Genomic DNA, 10141 nt, shown 5'->3' on the forward strand with positions numbered 1-10141 from the left:
GACATGTTGAGTAAGGACGGACCATTAACCGTATAACTTTGAAATCTACTCTATGCCATTGTTTGTTTTTATGCATTTGACTGTTAACTGTGTTCTGTGTGATTTTCTGTGAAATGTCTATGTGAAGCACTATGGACTGCACGTGTTGTATGAAAGGTGCTGTACAAATAAAGATTATTATTATAATTGTAACTCAGTCTGAGTTCACACAATGTACTATTCTAAAACATACCATTTATGTTCTCCAGAGTAAGCAGGGCAAACCCTAGATGTTTTTCTTATTTGTGGAATCACGTTTTTTAATGTAGTTCTAGTTCTAGGTAAGGCATTGCCATTAAGTCCACAATTTTGGCCCTGACTGAAGATACATAGGTTTTGGCATACTGTACATCAGGGGTACTCAAACTTGTTTGTTGAAGGTCCACTTGTGAATTTTATACAAGATCAATGGTCTGGATCAATGCCAGTAAAGTCCCCCCCCCCCCCCCACCCCCCCCCCCCCACCCCCCGGAGCGGAGCAACGAAACTGAAATTAAGAAGCAGTTTCGGCGCGCTATGCATGGGGCCCCCTTGAGGGGGTTTCCTGTCATGTCGTTGCAGTAAATTAAAGGGTGTTTCATGTTGTCGTTGCTGTGGACCTTCTTAATCTTTTTTTACGTTTTTTTATTTTTATTTTGAAATTGTTACGTTTATTCTGGTTTGTTTTGTGTTTGTATCTTTTATTTTAAATGCATTTATTTATTGTATGTTTTGTGAGCTGAGCTGTGTGATTTTATATTGTATGTATCTCTCTGTACAGCACTTTGGTCTGGAGGTTTTAAAGTGCTATATAAATAAAGTTGGATTGGATTGGATTAATCTACCTTATTTGGGGCCCCCTTCTGGTCCAAGCACTTGCCTGTCGGTAAACGGCGCCCCTGATTAGATGCACCCAGTCTCACAGCATTTCGTGTTATAGTCACAACATTTAATCTATTGATTCGTGTTCACCAACACGATTTCCCCCTTTTTTTTCGTGTCACAAAGCAATGTATTTCTATTGGTAGTATGTTTCGTGCCTGCAGCACGTATTTTTGTCCGTTCGGGTCTTGGAACACCGGAAGCTGTGGGGTTCATAAAACAGTTCAGTGGCTGTGTATCGCAATGATGCTACGTCTGTTTCCGGTTATTTTTATTTTGAAATTCAGTTCCTGACGGACGCCAAAAAAGCCAGAGATTATGGAATTAAACAAATAAATAAAAGCAAGGATAATTGTGTGTTATTGGTGAGTAAATAACAGTGTGTTATTTAGAAAAGAATAACAAATTAGAAGGAAAAAAAGATTTTTAAAATACAGATTTCAGTATCCTGAGGCTCTGAGACATTTATTTTCCTCACAGACGACAAAAAAAAGTCAGACATTATACGATTTAAAATAAAAACAATAATCGTGGCTTGATATTGAGTAAGAACATGTTTTTATGAACCCCACAGCTTCCGGTCTTCCACGACCCGAACGGACAAAAAGACGCAGGCACGAAACGCACTACCAATAGAAACACATTGCTTTTAAAATCGTTCTGTGTGACACGAAGAAAAGGGGAAAATCGTGTTGGTGAACACGAATCAATAGATTAAATTTTGTGACTATAACACGAAATGCCGTGAGACTGGGTTGTGTACACACACACATTCAATACATGCAGTATGATGGCTTGAACTAGTGGGAGAAATGGCACTGTTTGTCTGCAGCCAATGCCTTGAACCTCTGCAAAAATGGCATTAGAAGCTTTAGAAAGTCAAGGTAAACTTGCGGTTAACTTGCGGTCTGCAATGCGTGTCACGCTCACGCACACAAGTAAATATATATGCAAATCTTTTAAAAACAGGGGTACAACGAGCGGATACAGATTTGCTGCCGATCTGACGTCAAATCGGCAGCGGACCCACAGAAAATGGCTATCAGAAACAATGCCTGACGTGTTTTGGACGTAATCTCGTCTTTGTTTACATTAGCAAGCCTCGCTAACACTCAGAGCTAACCTGTCGAGCAGTATAGGTTAGCTCCCGGCAGTAACACCTCTACCAGTCATATTATTTCATCCAAAACATACAAAATAAATCAAAATTGGTTAGCATAAGGTCTCAGCCTCTCGTGCGCAGAGAAACTTACCGGTGCGCCAAGAGGAAGTGGAGCACACAGACAGGAGACAACCGTTTCATCGCAGACTGTTGTGTTTATGTAGAGAAATGGCAGTGCATACATTATTTGAGATATATTTCGAACTCAGGACTTCATTTTAAGGACATTGCGGCCAGGGGTGTAGAGCTATTTTTTATTTGTAAAACCTCCTGCACTTCATGAAATGGCTGCAGCATCAGAAGACAGCCTCTGAGAAGTGCAGCACCAGCGCGTACACACCGCCTTCACTGTGTTCCCCACTGCAGGCTGCTACGTTTCAATCACACACACCTCTACACACACACACACACACACACACACATCGAACGGCCCGATTATTCCCCCTATTACTCATTTTATGAAGGAAATGTCCGGTCACAAAGGCGCATGATGTGTGTGTGTATGTGCTCTGCTCAGTTCCGCTGTGTGTGTGTATGTTCGGTGTGTTTGTGTGTGTCCAACAACGGCATTTATTTTCAAATGACCATGAACAGTAATTTACACACATCTGGCTAACTCCATAGGTTATTATGGCTGGCAAACAAGCCCAGGGGTCTCACTGACATTTCAGTTATATCAATATGTGTACAGTGGTCCTAATTTGTTTTAATTGTATCCTGGTTTTAAACTTTGTTAATATGTTTTGGATGCATATTGTTCTATTATTTGTTCAGGCTGTTACATACAATTAGCCACTGTTGCCACCTATATTAGGCTATATTAATATTATATTATATTCATATTTGTAAAGCGGTCCTAATTTTTTGTTTTAATTGTATCCTGGTTTTAAACGTTGTTAATATGTTTTGGATGCATATTGGTATTTCTTCAGGCTGTTAAATACAATTAGCCTCTGTTGCCACCGAGTAAATATTCAAATCAGTAAAAATTGACAACCGGTCCACACATTTTTTTTAATGTATCTGCCGGTCCTTGGTACAATAAAGGTTGGGAACCCCTGTTTTAGTTACTTTAAGTCAACCTTACAGTTGGACTCTATGCATTTCCAGGCAGAGGAGGTGGACCGGCCAGACATCACCAACACACCGGTTGCTATTGTCAGCATGGTCACAGAGGGCACTCCAATTCAAGTTGATCTCAGTCCGGCAAGTACTGCTATTCTGGTGGAAGGTGATTTCATCATCAGCAATATCCCCAGGATGGCGGATTCCTTTGCATTGTTGTTCGGCTTGATGTACGTGTTACATTTGGACTACCCCAAGAAACTCATCAACACTTTCACTTTCATACAGAAAGTGCTGATGGGCCTTGATGATGGTAAACCACTGAAACCCTTCCTACTCAATCTAAAAAATGACCTGTTACTGAAAAAGTAGGCAGTATTACAGGTTGAAACTTTGCACATGCCAATGTTTGTTTGAACAGTTAATTCGTCGCTTACAGCAGTTGAATGATGTTCACATTTGGTAGAATGTGTCTAAATCTACCTCAGTTGTTCATGTTTGCACTGAAAGTGCTGATGGTCCTTGATGGTGGTAAACCACTAAAACACTGTGCCTACAGTTGTTCATGTTTGCACTTTAACTCCTATGGCACGCTGTTTGAGTATTTATTTCATATCCTTGATATCAGACAGCAATTACCTACACTGTTTTGTCAGAGCCCCAAGCGCAATTCAACATCTGGCTCCAGTCCAGCAGGTGGAGACAGGGAGCCTAGGGTCTGTGATTCCACTGAGAATGTGGCTCAAAGGAAGAGTCTCCTATTTAATGAGCTAAATGCAACACACCTGTAAACACACTCTCAGCAGAGGACAAACAATGTGCTGTGAGAGAGGAGAGGAGAGGAGAGGAGAGGAGAGGAGAGGAGAGGAGAGGAGAGGAGAGGAGAGAGAGGAGAGGAGAGGAGAGGAGAGGAGAGGAGAGGAGAGGAGAGGAGAGGAGAGGAGGAGGAGGAGAGGAGAGGAGAGGAGAGGAGACGAGACGAGACGAGACGAGACGAGACGAGACGAGACGAGACGAGACGAGACGAGACGAGACGAGACGAGACGAGACGAGACGAGACGAGACGAGACGAGACTCAGGGATTCGACCAAAGACGCTGCTGGTGAATATTTGTGGATGTATTAGTCTGTTTTAACCATGTTTGGTTACATGTATTATTATTTCTAGTCTTATGAAGTAAGAAGCTAAAATATAAGATGCTGGAATATAATTTACTTTGTTGAGATGCAGTTACTTTTGATTAGATGTTAGGTTTAATTATAACTTGATTATGGAGCAGAAATGAAAGTGCTTGTTAAAGGATGGCATGTTTTTTATTGAAATGTTTGTTTGCCTAAAATGAATGAAAGTATGTTTTGTGTTAAAGGTTTTCAACCTAAATGACTAAATGATGCATCAAGAGGCTAACAAGAGGCTGCATGAAGCAAAAAGGAATCTGCCATCACTCAAATAAAGAGGAACGATTCAAGTCTGAGTTGTCCCATGTGTCCTTTTGGAAAGAATCAAGCCATTTTCAAGTTTAGGCAGGAGTTAATCACACAACCCAGATCACAACTTGAGATACACTAACTGGCTCTTTGATTGCACTTGTTAGATATATGGTCACACTAGTTTCACATTCTGCTTTACTAGTTGAATAACACATTATACTAGTTGTGAGGGAATAATTCTGTCTTACTCCTAAGATATTTAACCTTTTCGCCTGTTGACGTTTATAACCAACCCTGACTCGTTATCTCCTTTAAAGAATGTGCTGCTGCACTCATTCTCAGTTTTATGACCGGTCAACTCTCGGCCACAGAGCCTAAGAGTCAGGCAAGTGATTCAGTATGTCCAGATGTTGGGGATATCTCCAGTGTTCCCAGCTGTTGATTAACTCTCTGTAAACTAGTTAAAAGGTCTATTGAGAGAGAGGCTGGTCAGAATTGATGTGGCAACTTTCCGGGCAGTCAGAACCTCTGGCTGCTGTGACTTGTGATGTGAATTGCTCCGGCCGATACTTGTAATAAAACACCAGTGTTTGACATCAAAGCTCCAACTCTCCTCGTGTCTCTCTGAGTCCTGACTCTCCATTGCTGCAGAAGTTTCCCTTACAAATTGGCGTTGTCGGCAGGATACCAACAAATCTTCAGAACTGGTAAGTGTAATTTTCAAATCCACATTTGGACATTGCCTTACCAGAATCTTTGATTGACGGTATCCTAAAATTACCTGTGAAACTGAGCGGTTGTGTTTCGTTTTTTGGTTAATGAACATTTGGGGATAATAAACCCAGGGGGTCAGTGTCTGGGGACATTGGTCCTGGCTGATTTTCTCTGTGTATGCTGCTCGGGACGAAAGTGCCATACAAGCATACACAGCTCATGTTCGGAGAAACCTTAAAGACATGTGGAACTTCTGTATGAAAGCAATGTAAAGATTTGTATTGAACGAATCGCCGAATTCTGGGGGTTTCAGCGGCCAACACTAGCAGTTAAAAAATAAGCAGCCAGAGATATTTCCCCCCCATCACCTCTGTGAGCACGGCTCCAGCAGCAGCCGCGGGTGTGTGTAAATATCCCCCCGTGTTTGGGTGGCTGGAGTGGTGCAGCTGAGGGAGAAAGTCACAGCTTTTTCTCTATATCTTTAACTCACACCACCGCCGTCTCTATTAAAAACGAGATGGTCTAAAAGCACTCGTTGTTTGTGACCGCCTTCTACATTGCTGGCAAGGCCGGGGCAGCGCGAGGTGCGTGCATCACCCGATGCGCCACAGTTCCCTACCTTAATGGAGGAACGTTCCCTACATTGCTGGAGGAGCGTTCCCTACATTGCTAGAGGAACAGGTATGGGTGCATACATACAATTATAGGCTAATTGATCACAGGTGGGCAGTGGCAAGCAAGTGTAGAACAAAACTGTGTTTCATCGTTGTGATGAACTCGATGTTGGGTGTATAGGCTGGTCGTGTAGGACTACAGTTAACTGTGCTGTTGTTGGAGAGATAGGGTAGCGGGAAAATGTCTATGTTCTCCTGGTCAGTGTCGCAAGAGGATAAGCTAGTTATCGCTTTTGGACGGTCTTCAGGCACGATCTAGGACTTGTATACAAGGGTGGACGCCCGAGTCAAGTTGCAACATTTATATCATTCCCTACCCCTATTTAGAGACAATGGACGTCCACTCTCGGGAGACGTCCGACAGTGGTGCGGTTACCCAAAGTGATAGACCTAATTTTACCTCTATTTAGAGGCAATAGACGTCCACTCTCGGGAGAGAGACCTCCAGCATGTGTCCCTGAAATGGGGACTCTGTTTATTTCACACTTCCAGGAGAGACGACGGGTAAATGCCCTCTCTTTGCCGTCTCACAGGGCCGCGAAGGACGGACTAGAAACCTCCAGCATGTGTCCCTGAAATGGGGACTCTGTTTATTTCACACTTCCAGGACAGAGACCGGGGAAATCCCCTCTATGTGGCCCCTCCAAGACCCCCAAAGGACGGACTAATGACCTCCAGCATGTGTCCCTGACATGGACACCTCCATAACCTTGCACACCGTGAGTCCCCGGGCCCCTGGACTTAAGCACTCCCCCACGGACTAAACCCAGATGATCACACCCTCCAGAACCTCATGCCCCTGGTAACCCTAAAAGGGGGGTGGATTTTGCGGTGCTTTACCATCCGCCCATCGGCATCCATATTCGGCCTTCTTCACGGCACCCCCCTGTGCTGGAGGTTCACATTTTAACTGTTTTGTCATATTCGTCTTTCCACAGGTGGGTGCGCATGGCAAAGCTGTGTACCCAAACTTAAGCACTCTCACTCTGACTAAACACATAAGGACATCCGGGTAAGACCTTAGTGCCCCTGGTACTCCATGTCGTTAAATGAGCTCAGTAATGTACTGCACAACATCACATGGGTAAATGAGCTCCGTAATGCCCTGCAAGATCACATTTGGTTTATTTCCAAAAAGCCAGGAAAATACACCTATCTCCGTCATGTCCTGTAAAATATCATTCTTTGTTTATTTCCATCATTCAGGCAAATACACATATCTTTGTCTGCTCCAGGAGCTTCAAAGTGCAGACTCCTGCGCTCATTCATGTCCTGCAAAATATAATTCTTCTGACCGCCAAGCACCGGCACGTGAACCCGCGGAGGAGGCCCTCCGATGGCGGGTCAAATTTGCTGATACCGCAGCTGACGGCTGGACACTAGCCGTAGAGGAACACCAGGGCGGGACCAGGCAGTTCCCTCTTTGCAGACAAGCATATGTGGTTGTTACGCAGGATAAATGGGGGGGGGGGTGAACGGCTGGACAAAGGCTTCGCGGGGCACCCAGGACCGGGCAGTGCCCCCGGTAGAAGGAACTGGGTGAAACGGGCCAAAACAGAAATACAAATAAAAATAACCAGGAAAAAGGGGTGAAAAGGAAAAAAAGTATCCGAAAATAGTGCCTCATAAGGCGGGTAGGGTCCCCTGTCAACTCCCCTTACATTCCTCCAGAGACCAGTTCAAGAACTTAAAGTTTGGTAAGAACCATGCTGGGGGGTCTCTAGGCAACAAATGCATCCAAGCCAGAGTGCACTAGGAGCGGACACATTCCTCCATGAAGTGAGACGGACGTTTTTTTTCTGAGTCCTCTCAAAAACTGGGTTTCCGATTTTCGCTTGAAAATGATGAATGAATTTTTTTGACGGAGAAGGGGAGGCTTGGTTTCCCCTCTCCGTTGTAAGTTGTAACGGGGGAGTGGAAAAGTGTCCGGGGCTTCGGCCGGAAGCGCCGACAGGTTGAGCACTTAGCCAATTTTTCCAAAAAAAATTTAAAACTTCATTTTTGATTATTTTAAGATATAATTGACCGTTTTCTTTACTTTTTTCTTCTTTCCACGGGTGGGGGCGCATGTCAGGCCGCCTATGAGCTCCCAAATTTGGCCTGGAACCTCCAGGATTTGTGGGCTAAGCTCCATAAACTGACAGTCACCCAGAAATGTCACTTTTATAGCCCAAAAATATATAATACAAATGCATTTAAATAGTAAAAGGTACAATTGTGCTCCGAATTACCCGGAATTTGATTTATATAGCCCCATGATAGTGAATAAAAATAATTTGCATGGAAAAAAGTGTTAAAACGCCTGATTAAAGCATATGCATGACCCCAGTGAGCTCCAGACTATGTGCATTGTGTTAGGGAACCATATTAATGATGAAATAAATCATTTAAATGCAAAAATAATGATTACAAATCAGTTTTAGGGGGACAACTGTGGAAAGGAGCCTGAAAATGACTCTCCAGCACCCCGGAGAAGCAGGGTCTCAGACTCACTCACCCAGGGTGATGCACATGGCTCTTCCACCCAGCAATAAGTCTTTGAAAGCTGGGGAAAAGTGCTGTGAATAGAGGGAGAGAGCAGCCAGAGAGAAGCGGGCTGTGAGACCCACAGAGCGCACCCACAGAGCTCCTTGCAGCACATGGATCTCCCACACGTATCCGGTTTCACTATGAGTGGTCGCATTTTCGAGAGCTCCCGCTTTGGCGGTTATTCCTCACGATTTTTTACATATTTCATCCTCCTGACAATATGGATTATGGACTCCTACCTCAACTCATCAATGAGGCAACATCACTTAGAGAAGGAGAGTAATGAAAGCGGGGATAAAATGAACCACAATGACTTTTACCTTCTCAACGGCTGGGAAAGGAAACACCTCACTTTTGGAAGTGCAAGCATTCATGCATTATTAACTGCAAACCCGACGTGAAAGTACTTACCCCCGTCAGGCAAACTAGACCGAAGAAGTATGATCGTCTTGGTCTTATTGTTAGCGGGAGACATCCATCTGAATCCGGGCCCGGTGCAGACAAGAAGCCAGTCCTGCAGGCTCGAGCAGCTAGCATCACAATTAGCATCAGAACTAGCATCTCTTCCGCTGCAACAACAACTACGCGACGACAACAGAGACCGTGGAGACAGCGGAGACCAAGGAATAAACGGAGACTTCGAGATTCCCCCGGGGACGTCTCGGCAGAGAGACACGCATGAGGCAGTGACGAGAGGAAGAGAACCGAGATCCGAGGGAACAAATATCCGCCATGTTGTTAGCCATGTTGTTAGCCACCCTGCTAGCATATCAACGGCTAAAGCTACAAAGGAGCCTCCCTCCCCCCACCACCACCACCACCCCACCACGACAAGCCGGTTGCTGTAACGGACAAAGACAAATATCTGCAAGCTGACGACATTGTGCATTTAAGCAACAAAAATGGACTACATATTTTTCATCTGAACACTAACAGCTTGAGACACAAACTGGCTGAACTCAGGCAGCTATTCATGAACGGTAAGGCAAGCATATTATGCTTTTCTGAGACCAAATTGGACAATTCCATTACAGATTCAGAGATTGAAATTGAAGATTATCTTGTAGTGAGAAGGGACAGGAACGTGAATGGAGGTGGTGTCTGCATGTACATACATAAAGACACCAATTTCAAGAACCGAACTGACCTGCATCATGAAAATATTGAATCTGTGTGGGTTGAAATTATTTTTGACAATGCTAAATCTGTAATAGTCGGGACAATCTATAGACCACCGGAACAGAGTGACTTTTATGATACATTAGATGGGTGTTTGGCTGATGTGGGGGATGTAGAGACAATTATTATTGGAGACTGGAACACGGATATGCAACGTGAAGACACGTCCGTCTTCAAGTCCTTCAGTAGGATTTGTGATCTGCACGGCTTCAGCCAGCTAATCACCCAACCCACCCGGGTATGTGAAACAACACAAACTACCATTGATCTCATTCTGACCTCTGACAAGTCCAGGATCTCCAGTAAAGGGGTTATAGCATGCGGGTTAAGTGATCATTATATGATATTCTGTACCCGCAAAAAGCTAAAACAAAGGGCCGGCTGTCACAAAACAGTCATATCTAGAGACCTCAAACACTACTCTAGCGAGGCCTTTAACCTAGAACTGGAGAGCCTGGACTGGTCAGATGAGCTCAGTGGTACACAAG

This window comes from Gymnodraco acuticeps, unplaced genomic scaffold, assembly GCF_902827175.1.
Source record: "Gymnodraco acuticeps unplaced genomic scaffold, fGymAcu1.1, whole genome shotgun sequence".
Lineage (NCBI taxonomy): Eukaryota > Metazoa > Chordata > Actinopteri > Perciformes > Bathydraconidae > Gymnodraco > Gymnodraco acuticeps.